Source organism: Parasteatoda tepidariorum, chromosome X2 (genome assembly GCF_043381705.1).
Source record: "Parasteatoda tepidariorum isolate YZ-2023 chromosome X2, CAS_Ptep_4.0, whole genome shotgun sequence".
In the NCBI taxonomy this organism is placed as follows: Eukaryota; Metazoa; Arthropoda; class Arachnida; order Araneae; family Theridiidae; genus Parasteatoda; species Parasteatoda tepidariorum.
Window position 1 is genome coordinate 10096865 of NC_092215.1, and position 24329 is coordinate 10121193.

The 24329-nt window shown below is 28.0% G+C and overlaps 1 protein-coding gene across 2 annotated transcripts in view; it reads left to right on the forward strand.

Annotated features, from left to right (window-relative positions):
* The window catches only part of LOC107439957 (F-box and leucine-rich repeat protein 7), a 153693-nt gene that overhangs the window by 68481 nt on the left and 60883 nt on the right, over positions 1-24329 (forward strand). Inside the window, exon 1 of one of the 2 annotated variants that reach the window (XM_016053089.3) lies at positions 10101-10341. The exons of the other annotated variant lie outside the window; for it this stretch is intronic. The gene's annotated coding sequence lies outside the window, so the exon portion shown is untranslated. Of the gene's footprint in view, positions 1-10100; positions 10342-24329 lie in introns of those variants that run through there. 2 annotated transcript variants of the gene reach the window in all.

The following is a 24329-nucleotide window of genomic DNA, read 5'->3' on the forward strand; positions in this document are numbered from 1 at the left end:
ATAGATAGATAGATAGATAGATAGATAGATAGATAGATAGATAGATAGATAGATATAGATATATAACACAATTAAGAGACAAAAAATAATTCAAAAAAAGAGAGATTAATAAAGAAAATAATAATAATAAATTTTATTTACTGCGCACTAGCTGTAAAAATTTAAACGAAAATATCAAACAAAAATAGAACAACACACAGAGAGAAACGCCCATGCCCTGATCGGGATTCGAACTCTCAGCCATTGCCTTTGCAGTCAGGCACGCTAACCGCTCGGGCACCTGGCCGGCTATTTAGGGTTTACGACTAAAAATGCTCAACTCCGTAGCCTTGTAATTCTGGACCCAATCCAGAAGAAATCCAAGGGGAAGTCCTGGAACAAGTATTGGGAGAAATTTGCGGAGGCCTTTTTGATAGAACTAACCCGCATTTGGTTACAAGGAGAGGAAAATCACGAAAACCTTCCACGGTCAGCCTAACGGCAAGGGAACTCTAACCTATGTTCCTTCTATCACAGAAGATATTTTATGTCAGCACTGTGGTCGGGGCGAGCCGGGTGCGAAATTCGAATCCACCAATTATAGCTGGGATTCGAACCCAGTTCACCTAATTGAGAGGCGATCGCTCTATCCCCTAAGCCACCATGGAATAATATGTTATTTTTTATTTCTTCTATGAGTATTCAATAGTTAATGAGTGCTCAATAGTGTTAAGTCAGGTTTAGCCTATCGTTATCCAGCGCCATCTATACTAATTTTGAAAATGGTGCAAAACGACAATAAAAAAAAAAGCCATAGCTACATGAAAATAAAAAGCGGCTGAGGTCTACTTTTTTAGCAATTAAAGTTGCTCTAACGCTTCATTATTTGGCATCACGAATATTTGAGATTTATTCTTTGATTTTGATAATTATCTTCTAGGGGGAAAATCTCGCCAAATTGGAGATCTTTGAAAAAGTTATTAATAACATTTAATGTATTTTAGTTACTTGTCCATTCTAAAGCACAAATAGTTCTTTTCAGCAAGATGATATAATATAGTTAGCATGATAGTTTTGCCTTAAATGTAAGTCACTTAAACACGTTACCACATGCTTTCAACTTGGCGATCGTGCTCAGAATAATTTTTTTTTAAAAATTGTTTCTGACTGTTATATGTATTTGAACGTTAGTTGTGTATGTTTAAAAATTAAAATTATCACATTTTATCGAAAACTGTCGATGGCTGTAGTCGTTATTTGCTCGTCACATTTTTATCCTCTTCCCAAACAAGCACAATTGATCTGGTGAACTTATCTTACTTTAGTTATCATAATCATATTGTAAATGTTATAGATTTGGATATTTCTCCACTCGAAAATGGTAATTAAAAGATGCGATCAATTGTGAATTGCAAGCAATGTTAATTAAGTTTGTCTTAAAGAAACAATATGATTTCACTAAAAATCAATTTCTACCCCTTCCTATTTTCATTTCCACATTACGAAGTTTCACTTCCTCCGCGCGGAGGGACTCCACGCACTATTTAACTAAATGTGACTAAAATGACTATTCTGATAAATACAGAAAAGCCATAAATTCAAAACAAAAAGTCTCCAAATCAAAATTAATGAACATAAAGTGGAAAAAAAGATGAAAGATATCTTCTGAAATCAAAGTATCCATTTGTTGAAGAATAATACCGGAAATTTGACAATTGTTTCGATATTGATAAATGAGTTAATTGCTACGGTCTTGCTTGAAAGTGCCTGTTCCTTAATCGTTAGTAATAAAAAATATTTTTTCCTGTAATTTATTTTATCAGATCTTTGACACTAAACTGTGTAGAATTATTATCGAAAAAAACTTGATAAAAAAAAAGATTCTCCTCGGTTAATGGTCTTACAATGGTAAATAGAAGTTTGTTTTCTGTCATACGCCTTATCCAAAATGAATGATAAATATTTTAAATTATTTAGGCTTTTTTTTAGCTTTGTTGATTAATTTTTAAATCTTAAATATGTACTGTTTTTTATTTAATAAATAAAAATATTAAATTTATATTATTAACACTCTAATAAATAAACACTTATTATATGTTTATATGTCTAAAATAGCGGTCCCTAATTTTTTTCGGCTGTGGAACTCTTAATGATCAACTTTCTTTCGGCGGAACCCCGAGTTTTAATGAATAAGTTTCATTAGCAATTGTGAACATATTTATTATCGAAAGACTATAAATTGTTTTAAAATATGTAATGATGTAATGGTAATGATGTAATGTTAAAATATGTAATGATCTAAATTTTAATAATTATTGTGAAAATATTTAGTGAATAAATGAAAAATGAATTTTTTTTCATCATGTGGTTTTGCCTATATTAATTTCAAAAATGGGTTTTATGTCAGACAATTGAATTCTCTGGAGCAGCATCCAGTCTAGTTCTTAATTTGAATTTTGTGCACCTAAATTTTATTAATTATTTTGAAAATATTTTGCGAATTAATGAAGAATGAATTTTTTTTTTTTGATCGTGTGGTTTTGCTGATATTAATTTCAAAAATGAGCTTTAGGTAAGGCAGTTGAATTCTCTGAAGCAGCATCCTGTCTAGTTCTTAATTTAATTCTAGTGCATGCATAAATTAAAAATGAGCAAGCCGAAATTTAGTTTTCATTAAAATAAAAACGAAAGAGGAAGAAAATAACATTCCCGATTAAAAGAAAACTTTTTATTAATAAAATATAAAAAAATAAGGTTTTGTTTTTCAGGAATGTTTTTCCTATACGGAACGGTAATTTTACAAGAATTTTTTCTCCGTGTAACTTTAGTGCCTCTACAGTTCCTCTTTATTTCATGAAAAAAGCTGATATTCTTCATATTCTGTAAGTCATTAAATATATATACTTTAAATCAATCAGACATGCCTTTTTCCACGTGAAAATTAAGTCTTAACTCCGTTGTTTAATACTTCAAAGGGATTGTATCAAAATATATTTAACTTTAAACATCCTGTTGCTAACTTATAATATATACTTTTAAGATTTGATTTTAAAATAATATGCTTCACTCACTATTAACTTAACAAATAAAAAGTCTGATAAATTGCAGGTTAACCTGATAACAATCATAAACAGCACAACCTTTTTCAAACCTTTTATAACGTATAAGAACAAAAAAGCATTTAGTAAAAATTTTAAACAAAACTGTAAATGATGATAAATTCATCTCTTCAAAATTAGTTTATAAAAAAACGTTTCCAATATAAATATATTAGTCATTATGAGCATTTTCAATAACTTAAAAGCATGGTTTAATGTTAGAAGTGTCTCATAGCAAAAACCTTAGAATACTTTAAATAGGTCAAAGAAATAAATTATTTATTCACTTTAATTCGTATTCATTTTTTTTTCTTTTTTTTTAAGGGAGTATCGGAAATTTTTTGAATTACTACGTAGGCGGTGATTAGGAACCTATGGTCTAGACCTGCGGTCGCCAAACGGTGGTCCGCGAAAGAACTATTAACGAAGGAGGATTTCTATCTTATTGCTACATCAGTCAAATTTCCCATTTCCCCACTGATGTTAAGTAACATTGATTGAATGCTATTCTTTTTATTGTAATTATTAAATAAAGTATGAGGTGGTCCGCGAGATTAAATATTCGCTGCTTGGTGGTCCGTAGGATCAAAACGTTGGTGACTGCTAATATAGACAATATGGAATTAGTCCATAATTATTAACACTTACTTAAATTTGTTTAGAGACAATAGTTTTGCATACAGAGACTAAGTTGAAAATAAAATCAATTTGAATAATAAAGTTACAATATGTCCGCATAACAGGTATTGGATCCAAAACCCTCAAAAATTATTTTAAATAGTAAAGTTACGAAAAGTTTAAATGATAAGAAATGAGTCGAATATGATAAAGACTTATTTAAACACTCACGAGACAGGTCGCGAGATTTTTCTTGTTTCCCTTTTTTACCACAAAAATATTTTGAATCTAAATTACGTACATATAGTTCCTACTTCAATGAATATATAAACTTTAATATGACGATATGTCTTAGTCAAAAAAAGTGCAAAGTTGAAGTAAAATGCAAAATCAGCAAGACTTATTTTAAATAATAAAGTTTACAACATGTTTGGACTGAAGGTGTAAATCATTTAATTCTTCTTCATTGGTTCGACAGCCCTAAGAAATTCTTCTAGATTAATCTTCTATCAGCAATTGTTTTCCAGTTTTTAGTCTGCAGTAACAATAGATCCAAGCCATCTAAGTATTCTAAATTTGGGCTGCCTTTTCTTCGAGTACTAAAAGGTCTAGAAGTATCTTCATCCATCTTGATAACGTCCATTTTTTTGCCAATAGTTTAATAAAAATCAATGGTTTCGTATTTCATATATAAGCTATCAATTGGATGTATTTACAAAAAAATAGAGAATTTATAATTAAATCGAACAAGAGAAGTTAACTGAAATCGAACAAAAGAAATATGAATGCATTACAGGACTTCTTCTGGAGATCTCTGCATGCATTCATGTTGGAGCTTTGCTATTCCAGCTCCGAAGTCCCATTTGTAAAAAATAGGTAAAATTTTCGGTTTTCTACCAAAAGGAGCTAATTGTAATATCTTTAAATTCCATGATACTATATGCAACTGTTCTTTAACCTGTTTAATTACATAACATATTACATATAACATATTATACTATCTGTGTGTCTGCTGAGAAAGAAGTGTTTTTTTAAATAAATTAAAGCACTTTTAATTTATTTTAATTATGATGTCACGCCCGTAATTAAAAATTGGATAATTATGTTTTAACAGGAAGTCAGATTTAATTGAAAGCAGTCTCATTTGATATTCAAAATCAGTTAATGGAGTTAGTTGAAAATAAACATAAAAATAAATTACTGAGTATTCTATTTATAACATATTTATTAGGTGTAGGTGTGGCTTATTTCTGTTGCGTGATTGATTTTAATTAAATGCTACACCAGCAACACGTAATTAACACCAAATTTTAATAACAACATACCTTCCGACATTTCTCTATATACTCCAGTGGGTATTTTGTAGTCTAATTAGAAAATATGGCGTTTGTTAAGTAGCTTCGTCAGATTACAACGCGCCAGGCTAAATGAATACGTCGGTGTTTTCTAATCGGCCTAACACTTTTTAGGCTAATTGTAATGAGACCAGATTCTTTTAAAAAGACAAGACAGTACATCTTCAATTCCTCAATCATCTTGATTCATTTCGGGCAATTTTTAATGAACCCAGATACTTTATGCTAATTAGAAAGCAGATCACTCATTGTCTAATCAGTTTGATTCACTATACTGAATCAGACTGATTAGATGTTGAATATCAGTCAATTCATAGTGGCGAAATTAATACAAGGCTCACTTCTAGAAGTCTAAGAAAATTTAGGCTGATTCCATAAATTTTTGCGCATTTTTTTAATTAGCCAAAAGGCATATGGGCTGATTGTAATAAGCTTAAAAAATATCAGGCTAAATAGAAAACACTGGAGATTTTCCGATGAGTCTAGTACATTGCAAAATAATAATGAAAAATTATATCTTTTAATTAGCCTATGGCGTAAACAATCTACACTCATTTGTACTACCTCATTACTGCCACCCTTTCATTATAGCGACCGAAACATGAAGTCATGAATTTTATTGACGCAATGCAATGTAACCTTCATTAAAACAACCGAACAGCTTATTCCAAAAAAGCAACCTAATTTTTTAGTCAAATAAATGACGATATATCGATTACTTTTCATAATTGAGAAGTAGAAGTGCATATTGCATCTTCGTTGAAAAATTGGAGTATTTCATATGCATTCATGTACTTCTTAAGGAAAATTCAATAAATTCATCAATCATATTTTTATTTATTTGAAAACTGTGTTAGCTCTTTATATGAATTGTTATAAAGGGTGGTTAACTTGAGTTGAAACATGAGGTATTCTTATTCTTTTTAGTTTCATTTTGCTTAGACTTTACAGTTCTCTAGACTTACATAGTTTACCTAAAATGCCAACTTGTAATCAGCGTAACACCATAATGCTTAGAACAGAAATTAATAATGTTGAAAGAAGTGGTTATAAGAACAATGTTTCTGTCAAAATAAGTTCGTGAGTTATATTTAAATATTTTCTATAATTTCAGTGTATTCACTATACAGTGACGTCATGTTATAATATGTGTTGGCGTTTGAGCCAAAGGAGTTGTCATGTCGAGCGTCGATTGTACAGATGCAATACTGTAAGCTATGAAGGATTTTTTTTAAAGAAACAAATTTTTTCGTAAATTCATAATATGCACCAAACAACGCTCTTTCCACGGGGAGAAGGTGGGCGAAATCTGAAAGTTTAATGCTTTGGAAATAGCATATTATTTGCTGAAAATACGCGTTCTCCACTAAGTTTGATGTCAGGTAAGTTCAAAAAAAAATATCTTGTAACGTTTTACGACACATTAGAATAATTCAAGATCTTAAGTGTGTCATAGTCATTGACGAAAAACCATTTAATCGATAGTTGAAAAACATTTAATTTGTATTGATAATTAAGATTAATGGCTATGCAACATGTCTTTGCATCAATTACAGTTAAAGAGCAAATCACCCTTCATAAATATTTTATGAAGCTAGATTACAGATTGAAGGTATTATTACGTCATATTTCAAAATTTCGGTCAAAAAATAGTCGAAATGTCATTACAAATTTTTTATTTTTCGTTAGTCAAGTTGGTTTATTTTATTGCTACTAAATCAAAGATTCACAATCATCATTATCTCTACACTCAGAATGATCATTAAATATCATTAAATGTTGTTAAGTGGCTCAGTTACTAATGGAAAGAAGAGTTCTTAACTTAATGAAATATTTCTTTCTTTTGCATGTATAATAAGAACTATGCTTATTACATTATCTTTTCAAACTTTTCAGCATTTTACAATGCGTTTGTTTTAATTCGAAGATCATTTATAACAGTTCTGAGAAGAAAAAAAATTTAAAAAAATTAATTGATTAAACGTTTCCTTTCCTTACATCTGGAACGAATGCTCTTAGTGACTATGTTTATTGAATTTCCTCGTTAAACATTTTTGTCCCTTCTAATTTGATATTTATTATTTCTAAAGCTTTTTGTAAAAAAATCGGAAATAATAAATAATTAAAGTTAGGAGATCCGAGAATATTGAATAATGAAAATTAAGAAATCCGAGAATATTGAATAATAAAAATTAAGAGATCCGAGAATATTGAATAATAAAAATTAAGCGATCCAAGAATATTGAATACTAAAAATTAAGAAATCCGAGAATATTGAATAATAAAAACTAAGAGATCCGAGAATATTGAATAATAAAAATTATGAGATCCAAGAATATTGAATAATAATAAAAATTAAGAAATTCGAGAATATTAAGTAATTAAAATTAAGATATCCGAGAATATATAATAAAAATTAAGCAATTATAGAAACATTTTTAAAAAAATCATTTGAAATTAGACAATTACTTATGATTATAGCATTTCTGAAGTATTTTTCTGTTCGTTTTTTATGATTTCAGAGATCATTTGTAACAGTTTTGAGAATATTTTAAAATAAAAGAAAATCAGTTAATAATATTTTTTCTTTCGTTACACATAGAATAAGATTATAAAATTAGTGTTATTATTTTTTTTTCATTTTTAATCTTTTATAGCAATTTCCCCATTCTTATTCTTCTTCTTCAATGGAACAACAACTCTGGGTGAGCCCTGTCTTTCTCCAGAAGTTGTTTTCCAGGATTTTGGTGACTGTACCCCTTTTTTTTTCTTCAGAATATCCATATAATCTTTTTCGAGACAGCCGATCCATCTGAAGTGAAATCTGGTCTGACTCTTTGTTTAGTTCCTATGGGCTTGACAAAAAATAGCTTTCGACAATTTCGATTTTCCTTCGATTCAGACGTCCAATCCCTTTTATCCTTTGGATCACAGAGTCACGCTCCTTAATTCTTAATTTTGCCATAAGCTATTCACTTGAGTTTCGCTCTCTCGCCTCTCAACGCTCTTGTCAACGCTCTCTCGCCTCTCAACGCTCTTGTCAACGCTCTCTCGCCTCTTGAGGCTCATGATTCAGATACATATAATAAAACAGATCTCATAAGTGTTTTTAGACAATAGAAAATTTAGTTTTTAATTTTAGAAAAATGGACTGGTTTGAGGCTGTAAAAACATCTGTTTGCATTTGCTATCCGTTTATGTATTTTTGAGGTTAGATCATTGTTCTTGTTAAATTCTTCTTATAAATAAGTGAAACTATCCACTTTTATACACTTGTAGTTTTCAATTTCCAGTAGACTGAGTTAAAGATCTTAATTTTAACTTGACTTATATTTGGTCCTTTTTTCACTAACTAGTAAATTAATTACTTTCGCATTCTGTTCTAACGCCATAAAAGCCTATTTAAGAGCTTCAGTGGTACGAGCCATTATGGCAATAAATTGTTCATTGATTATCAATTATGAGTTGACTCGTGAAACATCAAAAAATGCTACAAATATTTCTGCGTGCTTTCCAAAATTTTAGTGATATCTCTTGTTTAATAAGATGGCATATTTTTACCGGAGCTATGGAGTTGTTTACTAAAATTTTAGAATCCGACAAATACTTAAATAAAATTTTCACCGAATCCTAGGAAAAAATTCCACCAAATCCCAGGAAAATATTCTACTGAATCCCAGAAAATTATTTTACCAAATTCCAGGAAAGTATTTCACCGAGCCCTAGTAAAATAAGTAAATGCTCATTTCAAATTATACATATCTACTTCTTATGTACGATTAGAGTAAAAGGTATTTTAGCTAAAATTGCATTTCATAGTATAACATAACAGTTACAGAAATAAATTTTAAAAAATACATTTGTACCAAAATTTGAAATTGTACAAAACGATTACTTAAAAGAGCTAGATATCAATATCAGATTTTATGATAAAGAAATTGCATAGTGAATATTCAGTAACTAGAAAACTATTACAAACTGTACACTAAATACATGCTCATGTTGTTTTTAATAAACTTTTCAAATGAGGTGAATTTATTTGTTTTTGTAGTTTTATTTGCTTTTTCAATAGTTCTGTTAAATATAGATTCAAAAAACATTCAAATGTGACTAAAGAAATTTGCGATGAACTGTAATTTAAATAATTTTCCTAATATGTCTTTGAGTAATATTTTTACATACATTACAATGTTTTTTCTTATTATGCTTCTAGACATTTTTCACTAACTTTATTTTAATTTAATTTTAAATCTTAAAACTACAATTCTAAATATTATAACTAATTAATCATGTATGTTTGAAGTTTTCATTTTACGATTTCAGTCCAATTAATGAATCGTTACTTAAAAAGGAATCAACAACAGAAAAAAGTGATGAAAACAAATTAATATTTTTTTTATATTGTACTCGAAGTGTAATATGGTAACAAAAAACATTTTTACACAGTGTTTATGTTCTAACATAGTATGGTACAGTTAACATAATAAAAAAGAATAAAACTTATTAATTTGCTTAGTTTTTCTCTCATTTTTTTATAATCCTTTTTGTCTTCATTGAGCTATATTCATATAAAGCTCAATTTTCCTAAAAATCGACAAATTTATTTTCGCAAAAAAACAGATTTTTAATCTGCAAAACAAGATATATATATATAGATATATATATATATATATCATGAACACTTTAACAGTTAAACATTCTGCAAGCAATGACTACCATAAAATAAATATTTTTAAACAATATTGAAAATAATGTAAAAAAAATCATACTTGCACTTCTTACTCTAAATTACATTTAATCTAATATAATATGTTAGTTAAGTTTATCTATTCTTCGTCAATGAAATAAAATGAAGATAAAACAAAAAAAAGTCCCCCCCCCCCCNCCCCCCCCCCCGAAAAAGTCCTTATTTAGTTCTAAATATGCTATGTATAACACGCTCTAACTTCTGGTAAAATAAATTTCTAAATAAAATAAATCGTGAATGCGTTTGTATACGGCCCCTAAAATCAACACAGTGAGAGAAAGAAAAGGGGGTGAAGAGTGAGGAGGGTTGTAAAGAGGGAAGGCCGCTACAGTTATTGAGTAAGTAACATATGCCGATGTTCTCAAAGTTCTCTCTCAAGTGAATGAGAGAAGAACATGCCAACCAGTGCTGTGCTTAAAGTACAAGGAATGCGGCGCCACACCGGCGCAAGGTAACAACATGGCTCAGTTAAAACTTTCATCGATTTCTTCAAGATATTCTTAATTAGGATCCTTTGCAATAAACTGGATATCTTTTTGAAAAGGTAAAAGCTTTTTACTTATCTTACTTAGATAACCTTTGTCTTCTTTTTTTGTTCGAATCACCTCTTATTAACGGTGGTCCGTGGTAATCAGCTCGGGAAAAAGTTCGACAGTTTGTTCGAATTAGAATATCAATTTTATTTTTTTTAAATTGAAAACTAAATTATCTAAATCCCATATATTTTTATTTATGGCTAACAACATTTTTATGTTCTAAATTGAAACGGTATGTGTGCTATTTACGGAATTTTTGCGCACAATATTGTACATGGTAAAACTATAATTATTTGATCCTATATTAATTTTTTGACAATGTGTAAATTATTAACGGTGGTCCGTGGTAATCTGCTCGGGAAAAAGTTCGACAGTTTGTACGAATTAGAATATCAATTTTATTTTCTTAAATTGAAAACTAAATTATTTAAATCCCATATCTATTTTTATTTATAGCTAACAACATTTTTATGTTCTAAATTGAAACGGTATGTGTACTGTTTACGGAATTTTTACACACAATATTGTACATGGTAAAACAATAGTTATTTGATCCTATGTTAATTTTTTGACAATGTGTAAATTATTAACGGTGGTCCGTGGTAATCTGCTCGGGAAAAAATTCGACAGTTTGTTCGAATTAGAATATCAATTTTATTTTTTTAAATTGAAAACTAAATATTTGAATCCCATATATTTTTATTTATCGCTGACAACCTTTTTATGCTCTAAACTGAAGCGTAATGAGGTCATTTTACGGAATTTTTACTCACAATATTGTACATGATAAAATTATAGTTATTTGATCCGTTGTCAATTTGCTGACAATGTGTAAAAAATGTATGAAATCTAACTTTCCTAAAAGAAGTGACTGAAAATAAATAGTATAGTAGGGAATAATCGGTTTGACATATTAAACTCAACAATTTATCGTAATTCAGTGTTAATACAGTAGAATCAAATACAAAATTAACTTCAACAGCTTACTCGAATAAAAATATCAATTCCTTTATCTTTTTAATAGGAAACTATTTGATCTAGAATCTCCTTTTATTTCTAAATATTAACATTTTCATTTTATATCAAAAAGTTGAAAAGAATTAAGACAATATAACAGACAATATTGTATATTGCATCGTTACAATGTTATGACACAACCTTAATTTTTTTAACAAAAAGTTAAAAATACGTAAAAAATGGTTTTATGTGTTAATTTCTACAACTTAAAATTCAGTGTTTTCAAGCTAAAATCAAATTCAAAATTAACTAAAAATTGCTCGAATTCGAATACAAATTCCATATTTTATATATTATTGAAATTGATTATTCTATGTTTGTTCCCTGTTGAGACAAAAATACACTATTTTTCAATTGATGTTAAAAAAAATAACCATTTTTTTACAATAAAATCTGAAATTTGTTTTAAACAGGGCATTCAATGCAATCAGGTTCCGTTATGAAATACTTTAACAGTTCTTTCAAATTCAATTTTATTTTCTACAAATATTGCTGCTTCTATTTATATTTTTTACTTGTTACAAAAATATATTTTCTTCAACTTGAGCAGATTTATTTTTATAAATTAAATTTTAAATTTTAAGTATCAATGTTAGTACGATGCAATCAACGCATTTTAACGAAGTAACTATCAGTTTGACTATTACTCAAATTAGAATATCAATTCCATTTTTCCTAATAAAAATTGATTTTACTAAAACCAAATTAAAAATTAATCGATATTTGGGTACGAAATTTTGGGTCGATTTTAGACACGAAATTCTAAAAAATTTCTTAAGGAAATAATTTTATGTTTTCACAGCACAATTAAGTTCAGTGTTTCAATATTTAATTCAACTTTTTGCTAGAATTTAAATATTAATTCCTTATTTAATATTTTGTGAAATTTAATTATTCTATTCTATTCTTCACTGAGATAGATATTCAATATTTTTGATTAATGCAAAATAATTTATTTTATTAAATAAATTCTGAAATTTGTCTTAAAAGAGACATTCAGGTTTCGTTACGAAATGACATTTAATTGATAGAAAATTTCTTCTAATTCAATTCTATTTTCACAAAAAAATAAGTATAGCATTAATATTCTTCACTTGTTACAAAACTGTATCATCTTAAACTAGTACAGATTAAATTTTCTAAATTAAATTTCGAATGTTATGAATCAATATTTACGCGATATATTCAATACACTTCGACGATGAAACTTCCAATAATTTGACAATTAACGCGAAATAAAATGTCAATTTCCTTTTTTTTTCAATTAGAAACTTTTTTTGCAAACTAAAACTAAATTAAAAATTAGTCTTCGCTGAACAAATAGTTTTTAACGTTCAGTTCGATTTCACATCTTAAATTCTAAAAAATTTTCTTATTAGAATGATTTAATATTTGCACAGTACAGTCACAATTAAGGCTACAGTGAACTCGTGAAGATCTCTCGAAAAAGACTTCCAATAATTTGACAATTAACGCGAAATAAAATGTCAATTTCCTTTTTTTTTTCAATAAGAAACTTTTTTTGCAAACTAAAACTATTGTTCAGCGAAGACTAAAAATTAGTCTTCGCTGAACAAATAGTTTTTAACGTTCAGTTCGATTTCACATCTTAAATTCTAAAAAATTTTCTTATTAGAATGATTTAATATTTACACAGTACAGTCACAATTAAGGCTACAGTGAACTCGTGAAGATCTCTCGAAAAAGAAATCGATTTTCCAATTTTGACCATTTCATGTTAATTAAATGATATAAAAAAGCATAATAATTATTAAAATCGAAAGATTTTGTAAAACATTTGACAATATTAGTGTTATTTTGATTTCTTATTACAAAAACTTGTTATTGTGAGTGTTTCTCAAAACAAAAATTTTGCATCGAACTGGAAATTGAAATCGATTCATGCGCTGTAATTTTGACGACTTTTCCATGAAACTTTTTTGACACACTCTCTAGACCAGTAAAAAAAATAAAATTTTAGAGAAAAAATTTCAAAGTAAGTTGCCGCAACATATTTTATAGTCATTTCAATGCTCCAAAACGTTCATAGAGGTACGATTTTCATGTTCTTTCTTTGTTTTTTTCTTTTACTTGCTTTTCCATCTCTGTATGGAAATTAGTAGAAAAATGTATACATTTTTTCCCTACAATTTGAAGAGAAATATGAATAAAGTTGAAATTAAGAAATAATCTTTAAATTTAAGGAAAAATTTAGCGCGAGGAGCTTATTTAAATTTCAAAATAAATCATTAATTTTTTTGGAAAAAATTTGAATTTTTCATGTTATAGCATGAAGTATGTATCAAATTATAATATTTTTTATGTTCTCTCTCTCTAAATATAAACAATCCCTGAAAGTCACAGCAATGTAACATTATTTTTTAAGAAAAACTTATTAAGAGTCCACAGTAGCCTTAGGTTCAAAAAGAACTTCAAAATTTCACGAATACTCAGTTTTTATATGAATTGTGAGAAATGAATTTCATTTGTAATATTTTATAGAATTTGAAGTTCCTATTCTTATTCTAGACGGGAATTCAACGATTAGCATAAAATAGTTTTTATTAAATTCTGAAATTTGTCATAAATTAATTGGCATTCAACAGTCTGATATTCTTTCAAATTAGACTATCGAAATATCTTGAATATCTAACGAGATAGAGAGTTCTTTTCGTATTATTTGCAAGCTACAAATTTTAGTATTCCTTACAAGTTACTTAATTAAATGTTCTTTACATGTTGCAAAATTTAATATTCTTCTTTTCGTTTAGATTTAATTTATTAATTAAATTTTAAAACTTGTTTAAAATTTTATATACCTTAGGCATTACATTCATCCACCTTTACAAAGTCTCATTTCATAATTTACGGGAAATTTAGAATATCAACTTCATCTTTTTATAAAAATTTATTATGTTACAGACATTTTTTACAAGAGGAAATTTAACATCATTTAATTACTCTTATAATAAATTTAAGACATTAAATTCTAAAATTTGTCCTATATGAGACCATTAAATGCTTAAACGATTTCAAAATTTTATTTCGAACAAAATAACATAATATCAATAGTTTGTTGTAGTTTAACAAAATATCAATGGTTTGACAGTTTGCGTGAATTAAAGTAAACAAATGTAAAAATATTAAACACATGTAAAAAAAGTTTCTCTCTTAATATTTAAAATGTTTCCTATCTGTTGATTGAATTCTGCCAATCACTCTTCTTAAGCTTCTATTTCTCTATTTTTTAATTTTTTGCTTACTAGTGCGATTGAGTTTTTGTGAACCAATTAAATTCAGATTTATTCATTTGAAACTATTTCATATTTTTCCGTAGAAGTTAAATATAAGGCATTGAAATTTTTGTGAACTAATTGAATTTCATCAGCATTAGATTTATGTATTTCAAACTCTTCTTTATGTGTGCTCAGCAGTTTAACATTATAAATTAAAGCTTTTTTAGATTGATTGAATTTTTTCAGTTTTATTTTTATTCATTCTTAACTATTCCATGTTTTACTTAGCAATTTTACTTATTGAATTGCAGTTTTTTTAGACAAATTGAATTTCTTCAGTCTTAGATTTACTCTGTCCAAACTATTCCGTTTTTTAACGTAGCAGTAATGATAATGAATTGAAATTTTTGTGAACTAATTCAGTCTAATAAGAATACAGAAGAAAGAAAAAGCTATTTCCGGAATTGACGGGTAACAACGGCTATTGCACTGAGTATTATTAAATTATATTGAAAACCTTGCGGAAATATTGGCAAACGAGATGAACGACGAAGCACTAACAGAAATAATTTTACGAGATACAATTCAAAAAAAGAAAACAAAAACGGAACACCCCGATAACTTTTGATTTAATGATCGGATTTTCACTTTCTAGGACTCAATCTTACTCGTTCCAGAGCCTCGCCTTAACTATGTTAATTAATGCGGACGATATTTTAAGTAACAATATCGGACACAAAAACGTAATTTTTCTCAGTAAATATATTTTTCTTTTCCACGGATTCAGATTTCTTACCCTCAAAATAAGGGAGGGGGGTATAGTTGCAATCTGGATAATTTGGTGCCATTAGTTTGGTCAGAGGAGGAGTTAGGATCTCTTATTGTTAATTTTACTTTTCGCGTATTTCGTCATATTTCAATAACTTTTTAAGCAAATGGGAACACTTCACGCATGATTATAAACTGCTTTTATTTTATTGCTTGTATCATGCGCATGTCTTTCAGTGCATATATTATTATTTTGTATTTGTGCTCTTACTAAATTTTTTAAAATCGGTCTTATTTTCCGGTGACTAATAATTAAAATCTATCATAATTGTTTTAACATTTATTTATTTAAATAAAAATCACAATCTATAAATTTAGGTTTTTGTTAAATGCCGACTGCCATAGTAAAATTCTTGTATTAACTAAGCGAAATTATTTTTTTCTTTACTTCGCCTATTTTTGTTAAATATGCTCTATTGTTCCATCAAGTTTGAAGTACTTCACCAAAAGATATTTTTTGAGTGAATGACCGTTTTACCTTTAAAAATGACCGCAGGAAAGCAAAATTTCATTTTAATTCCCATAATTAACTTTTAAATTGAAAGGAGGCACTTTTTAATTCGCTGTGGCGTGTTGTATGGGAAGTAATTCGTGTCTCATCTAACTTTTAAATGAACATGGTTCCTGGGAACTAACATTTTCCACAAATGCATTTGAGTTAATAGAATAAAAGCAATTTTTGGAAGTTAGGATGAAAAACAATTTGCTTTGTCTTCTGGCCGTCTTAAAATTGAGGTCTTAATAGTAACATTAGGTTTACAAATTTAAATCGAAGAAAATTAACTTTTGCAAAAGTTAATTTTTTAAAGGAAAATGTTGACAACAGTAAGCATTGGTATAATGGAAAACATGTAGTAATATTACACATTAAAATTTAGTTTGGAAAAAAATTAATTGCCATGAATATAGTCTCAGATTTTTTTTAAAAAATTAAATAATTGAAATGATATGAAAAAATTCCTTTAATTTTGCTCCTTTGACTAAGTATTATATTGATTTGACAAATTGATCATGTAAACTGTTGTAAAAGGCATGTATGTTTTTAGTTGTATAATAAAAATATTTATTTTTTCATTAGAAGATTTACATAAATCTATCAATTGCATAAAATAATTTCATAATATTTAACTTCTATTCACTTCAATTTTGTTCGAATTCAAATTAATTTTCTCTATGTGTATGCTTGATTGAGAAACTAATTTTATTACGTAATATTGTACATGTGCATCCTAAATTCATGATTCTTGCATTACATTGTATCGTAAAAGTAATTAAATTGATTATGAGTATTACATCTCACTGAAATATAAATTTTAGTGTTGCTGAATAACAAACATGGTGGCGGCTACTTTACACCAAGTTGTGTAAAAGAACATTCTAAGTGTTTCGCTACACTAGAAGCTTACCGCAAGATAACTTCATCTTTTTTCGAAATCATTTTACGATTATTTTTATACTTGTTCTTACTTTTCAAAAATTATTTTAGGGTTTTGAACATCGTATAAGTAAATTTGCAATTCAACCTTATTGTCGAATCGATACTCCACCTGATTATTATCTCTCTTTTGATTAAATATTTCGGTTAGATAAATTGGCAGATATTTTTATAATGTTAACTCAATTTACTTTTTTGCACTTAAATATGATTTCAACAAGTAACACTTCAAAGATCAAAACAGTTAAAAGATTTTTCTTTATAATCAATCAAGGGTTGGAGCTGACATTGCTCGGGGGTCAGAGCGCTCGCCTCCTAATGAGGTGACCCTAGCTCGACTGATGGCGTTGACTGGTCATGCGAATTTTGCTTTCGATTCGCAACGACCACAATTTTGATATAGTTATTTTATAGATTTTTTTTTACTTTGCTAAATAATGAGTTTGTTTGTTAAAATAACAGTGCTTATCTCCTTAAAAAATGGGCTTCTGATTTTAAATAATAATATTTAAATAGTTTTTTGGAAACAGTATTAAATAATTTTATACTGGCTCAGCAGATGCCATTTTTTTTCTTTTGCAAATTTAATTTTGTTTTACAGTGCTTTTTTTTAACAGTTTTTAAAAAACTATCTTGCATTGAAACGCATTCTGTCAATAAATAACAATTCAAGCTGAAGGATATTTTTTATTCGTTTGTTTGTTAATAATCAGTCAAAGTGAGAACACTGGTTAAAAAAATTTTTTTAGTTACTAATTGTTTTGGCAAAGNTAATATTTAAATAGTTTTTTGGAAACAGTATTAAATAATTTTATACTGGCTCAGCAGATGCCATTTTTTTTCTTTTGCAAATTTAATTTTGTTTTACAGTGCTTTTTTTTAACAGTTTTTAAAAAACTATCTTGCATTGAAACGCATTCTGTCAATAAATAACAATTCAAGCTGAAGGATATTTTTTATTCGTTTGTTTGTTAATAATCAGTCAAAGTGAGAACACTAGTTAAAAAAATTTTTTAGTTACTAATTATTTTGGCAAAGATTGCAAGAGTTTTTTTTTCTTCTTTTTTTGCTCTTACTAAACAAAATCCCTTTAAAAACTTTACAACTCATTATAATCATTATGGGTTTGCTTTTTTTTTTCCTAGTTTTAAATATATTTTTTTTCTTGAAAAAACTCAAGCATTGAAATAAATTGCTGATTTAAACTGTTGAATCCCTGGTTAAAAGAAAAAAAATAAATAAAAATTAAAATACTGTTTAGTTAATGACCAAAAAATTGAAGAAAAAAAAATTATTTTTTTAAATTTTTTTATTTACTTCTCGTAAATAAGAAAATAAAATTATATAAGAAAAGTAATTCTTCTTTTTCTATCAAGCACAATTTTTAGTATGTGAAAATAGTTTAGCATTTTCGGTTTTACATTACTTTTTTTTCACACTCCAAATTACAAAAAAATTTTAAGGCTACTATTTTCAATGTTAGAAAGACAATTTTAACTATAAATAAATTTCGTTTTTAACGGAAAAAATTCTCTCAGCTTGTAATACCGATATTTGTAACGAACTCCCTCGTATCATTCCCCTATTAATTTGTAATAAAAAGGTGGTCTAACGGTCTTCTTTTCCCCAGCTGTTGCAGGAAGGTGGTAACAATGCAACAGAAGTCGTATTGTTATTACCCTTATGTTAAACTGTATTGTTGTTGTATTGTAATATGGTTGAATTGAAATCTCTATAACAAAAAAGTACCCGAAATGTAACTCCCCAATCGGGCTTATATTATTTGTATTATTTATTTATTTTTTATTTGTTTATTTTAAATAATGCATAAATTTTTTTTTGTCTATTTCGAAGTAATTAATATTTTATAAATTATCAAAAATAACAATTTTTATTTCGAATTACGTGGCTAAATTTAATTCATTTCGCTGGCGCAGAGCCTTGTTGACTATGAAAGGTTACTTCAAATATTTTTTCGTTAATTGGAAACATTAATGGTTGCTTTTTAAAAGGCTAAATGTGAAAGTTTAAACTATGAAATTCGATCATTTTGAACAAAGAGTTCAAAATCTACATTTTATAACAATTTATTAGCTGAATTATTCCAACGAGAAATCGTTTAAAATTATTTTTTTATAACTAATTTGAATAAATTTTTCGAACTAAATTATTAATCACGCATTTGACGAAATGTCTACGATTTTTTGCAATTTTGTTCTTAAACTTACTTTTTAACTAATTTATGTTTACATGACCAATATGAAACAGGCAAAATGCCTATTTACATATATATATATATCTAATGTAATTTTATTGCATTAAATAATTTTTAGGTAAAATGTGATGTTTTGTACAAAAAATTTGAACTTCTGCATTTATTTTAAGAGGTACAGGGTATTTTCAGGATTTTAAAGAAAAATTTTATTATTCAATGTGTGTATATAACCATATGTGTATATAAACATTTTCTTTTTGTATTCATTGTATATATTGCAATTGTACTAAGCACTATTACAGCCCATGATTTTTTTAAAAGAAAATTTTTTTAGCTTAAATATAAGAAAAGTAAGGAAAGCAAACATGTTCGACACTTTTATGCTCGATCATTTTCTATAGTTTGGATTTATAAGTCTAAGCCACTGCTTAGATCAAAAAATTTCAGAGTTTTATATATTTCTTTTGTTAAGATTTTCCTCTTGTTTCCAAATTTTAACATATTTTGAGCAATTCTGTTCAATCGGAGAAAAAAAATCAGTTTTTAAATAATATTCGAATTAAAGTATGCTAAAATAGGCTTCTTGTAAGGCAAAATAAGAACATACGTTCAAATCACGTGACTTATTTTTTTTACAAAAAAAACATGTTTTTTAAATTTAAAGAAAAAACTGTTTAAAATACGCTTTTCTTGTTTTCTTAAAATTTCGCACCGCCAGGTCTAAGCTATTTTTCAAACAAACAGAAATGAAATTGCGGCGCTTTTTAGATCAAGCGGAGATAAAAAAAATTTTTATTTAACTATAGAATTATAATGACTGCGCTATATATATATATATATATATACACTCATAATTAAATCGTTATTTTAATATCGTTTATTTGTTTACTATTGACACATACAAAAGTTTTAATTTTAAAAATTAGAATTTTATTAAAATGAATATAATTTTATATTCATTTCTCTATACGTATAATACGGTTGGAAAAAATATTGTACTAAGTATTACAATGATTTAAATTGCATATTAGTCATTTTAAAACTTTACTGATAGTAAGAATTAATTTAAAATTTTAAATTAGAAAAAAAAAATCCTTTCTATCTTTACACATATAGTCTTCTCAAAAAAAGTTAGAAAAATCTAACATACAAGCCACTTTAAAAGCAGATTTCCTATATATTATTTTTTTTTTCAAATTCATTTTATATAATGGTTACAAGGTGACAGCACCAGAAATAAAATCAGTATTTTTCGCCTGCCTTAACATCGACGTGCGGAGAGTACATTAGTTTCTGTCTTGATTTTCAAAAAGATTAAAATCTTTTAAGTTAGGAAACTACATGGAACTGAAAACCGCATTAAGCATAGTTCTAAAAGAAGGCGACATGGAAATTTCAAAAAATATTTGTAACAATTAAATACGAAAAATATTAAGAAATGGGAGAATATCGTAGTAGTACATTAATATTCAACTGAAAAGGGAAAAAAACATGGAACCGGTCTTCTTCCCAGATGGTGTATTCGAGCGTTGTGATTGAAGGAAATACATTAGTTTCTGTCTTGATTTTAAAATAGATAAAAACTTTTAAGTTTGGAAAAGTATATGTACTGGAAACTATATTGAACATAGTTCTGAAAAAACGCATCGTGGAAATTAGAAAAAAAAGTATTTTCGACGATTCACGATCGCAGTGCTTGAATGCGTCATCTGGGGAGNTGGACTGATCGTTAAGACACGGTTCCCAGCAGATCACCGAAGTCAAGCATCACTGGCTACGGTCAGTGTGCGGGTGGGTGACCACTTGGATCAGTCTGCGTAGGGACCGAGGGTGTGCGGTATTGGTCCTCGTTAAACTGTGCTACCGTAAAGTGCTCGACTTCGCGCGCAGGTCGTCGGGCTACCGAAGCGGGGGTGCCATCCCCTCCGCAGAGGATCAAAATTGTGATGGCATGTCTTCGGATCATCCTCCGGGATGTTTCGGAGACCGTCGCCAATAGCCCATTGTGCAGCTCTAGTGCGACGTAAATTAACAACAACAACCCACAATGAAGACAGATAGTACAGAGAAGGAAAGAACATCCATGCCTTGCCCGGGATTCGAACCCAGTACCTTTCTGATGCAAGGACAGTTCCCTGTCCATAAGATTATCTGATGCATTTAAATCAGTAAAATTAAATCAGTAGATTTTAAACTACATAATTGGATACATTTTAAATCATAACTTTTTAAAGGGCAAAATGATAACGCAATTTTTTTGTAAATAAGTTGATGAGCTTTTCAAAATAATATTTAAATATTTCAATATTAAGCTACATTATTGTATCCATTTTAAATCATATATATTTAAGCGACAAAATCATAACGCAANGAGGCAAAATGATAACGCAATTTTTTTGTAAATAAGTTGATGAGCTTTTCAAAATAATATTTAAATATTTCAATATTAAGCTACATTATTGTATCCATTTTAAATCATATATATTTTAAGCGACAAAATCATAACGCAAATTCCAAAACTAATTAGTTTTTTTTTTTTTTTTTTTTTTTGAGATTTTGTTTTTGAATTTATGAACTTTTCCATAAGATAATATTATAATTAAGTCAACCCATTTTAAATTTTATGTATTTTAAATCATATGTATTTTATACAAATTCTACAAACAATTGATTTCTGTATTTTTGATAGTAAGATAATTGGCTATTCCAAAAGTTCGTGAACTCATCCGCCATTGAAGCAATCAAATTTTCCCCTGATTGAGAATCACTGTACTATGTATTAATATGAATTTTTTCATGAAGCTTTATACTGTCGGTGAGCATGGCTTCAAATACGTAAAATAGAAATTAGCATTGGTGTTAAGTAAAAAGCATTTAAGTTAGGTTGTGGTTGAGTTGCGTTTTATCAAATGAACAATAGTGGAATGTTTATTAATTTATATGCTTGCTTCACCTATCGTAAGAGGGGGGAGTTGCTGGAATGTTTTGTGTTAAGCTGCTTTTTGGTGCTGCCTTCTAAATGTGAATAAGAGTAGCCTATTCTAATAGTCCAGGGTCATTAATTAGAGAGAGCCTCGTGTGTGTAAAGGAATGGAGGAAATAGAGTGGTGTCATCGCAGGGATTCGAACCCCCTTCTTGTCGGTCATGAGATCGACAAATTAGCTCTTTTTGCTATAATATCTACCCAGCTGTAAGGAACAAAGTAGCTTCACTAGGTGGGCCTAGTTGGTGCGATAAAATTCCGGTTGTTTAGTCGTATTAGGTGAAAGCAGTGATAAACGGTTTTTCTCACTATTAACGGTTTGAATGCCATCTTTTTATGGTTATTTGACTGAATATGCTAAAAAAACAGTTAAATAAATTGTTATTTAACCATTTGTACCGAGAAATTTCTTAAGCTTAAAATACGTATATTAAAAATGAGTATTACGGTGCTAAAACCTGAACATCGATGTCAGATTGGCTGTATACATTACAGGTGTAACTTGTGAGGTGATCTCTAAGTATTCCGATCTCTAAAAGTTAAAGTGTTAATTAAAATTTGTAATTCCTACAGCTAAATTCACTACCACTATTATAAATTTATAGGACCCAAGGCAGCACTGTAAAAAGAACAGTTGATTTTCATATCTTTTCAAGAGATACTAAATTAAAATGAAATCTACCAATTGTTTTATTCAAATGGATGACATAACATTACGAAATAATTTAGATTCATTGGTTAATTCTTTGAAAAAGAAACAATATCTGAAATTTGAAAATATAATCAAATGCTTTGATAATTTTTTAACGAAGCATTTTGAGCAGTGTTCATTTTCTTAAATAAGCATTTTGAGCAGTGTCCATTTTCTTAAATAAGTATTTTGAGCTGTGTTCATTTTCTTAAAGATGCGTTTTGAGCTGTGTCCATTTTCTTAAAGAAGCATTTTGAACTGCATCCATTTTCTTAAATAAACATTTTGAGCTGTGTCCATTTTCTAAAATAAGCATTTTGAGCTGTGTTCATTTTCTTCAATAAGCATTATCAGCTATATCAAAAATTAATTACCCTCCTACAGTATGATTCGGTGTAGATCACAAAGCTAATAGATGCGAAAAATACTTAGTTAATTTACTTAATTAAATCACAAGATAACATTTGAATTAATGTTTAAAAAGCATATTTAAATATTAGAAAATTTATCTTCTCTGTTTTTTTCATATTTAATTCTCATATTTAATCATTAATATAAAATTTTATTATACAAATACAAGTTAGCTTCATAAAAAAATTCTCTACGATGGCAAATTTCTCCCAATACTTGATCTAGGAGTTCCCTTGTCTTCTGGTTTGGGTTCAAAATTACAAGGCTATGAAATTGAATATTGGTAATCGTAAGCTCATAATTAGGTCTGCTGTTCAACGACGGTTATAAAATAAAATAAAATCATTCATTTTGCATCTAATTATCCAATTAAAATAATCCTATATAAATAATTTAACTATCCTTTCGTAATAATTCCTAATAAATATTACATTTCTATTAAATTTTTACCAATTAATTTTTATCATTCTTGCTAAATTTAATACTCCTATAGTTGTGATAATTTATTTAAAATTTGCATTCATGATGTAGAATATTCCGAATACCATATACAATTAATTTATTCTTTATAAAAAAGAACAATTTTTTGAAAAGAAATTTGAAAAAAGGAATCAAATCCCCTTAAATAACGTTCATGCATTTTGTTTAATATAAAAAGCTCACAGACAAACTATATATTGATACTCTCTTCAATTAATACTTCCTAAATCTTAAAAGGAAACACTTTCAAAGAAATGAGGTTGTGAGGAGGTGTGGTGATGCCTTTCACCTCATTCTTGACCAATTTGGATAAAGAGGACGAATCAAGAAAAAGTTGCTTATTTTGAATTAAGAAAATATGAATAAAAAATAAGTTTCTTTGAATGTCAAAAAAATGACAACCAATTCTTTCTACTTAATCCAATAGCAAGTAAACCTTTTCAGCGTAGTATTTTTTCCGCGTCTTTTTTCTTTCCTTTTTTTTTCATTATTTTTTTCCTTGTGCTGATTAATTTCATAGTAATAATCACGTATTCTTAGATTCGTCATATCCTTATAAAGGTATGGTTAAAAGAAATATTTGAATGGTTTTTTTTTTTTTTTTTAGATATAAAATGCGAGCAAAGATTTTGTTTTCTTATAATTAACATATTCTTACAGTGCACACAGCTTGAATGTTATAAAATGAAATATGAATAG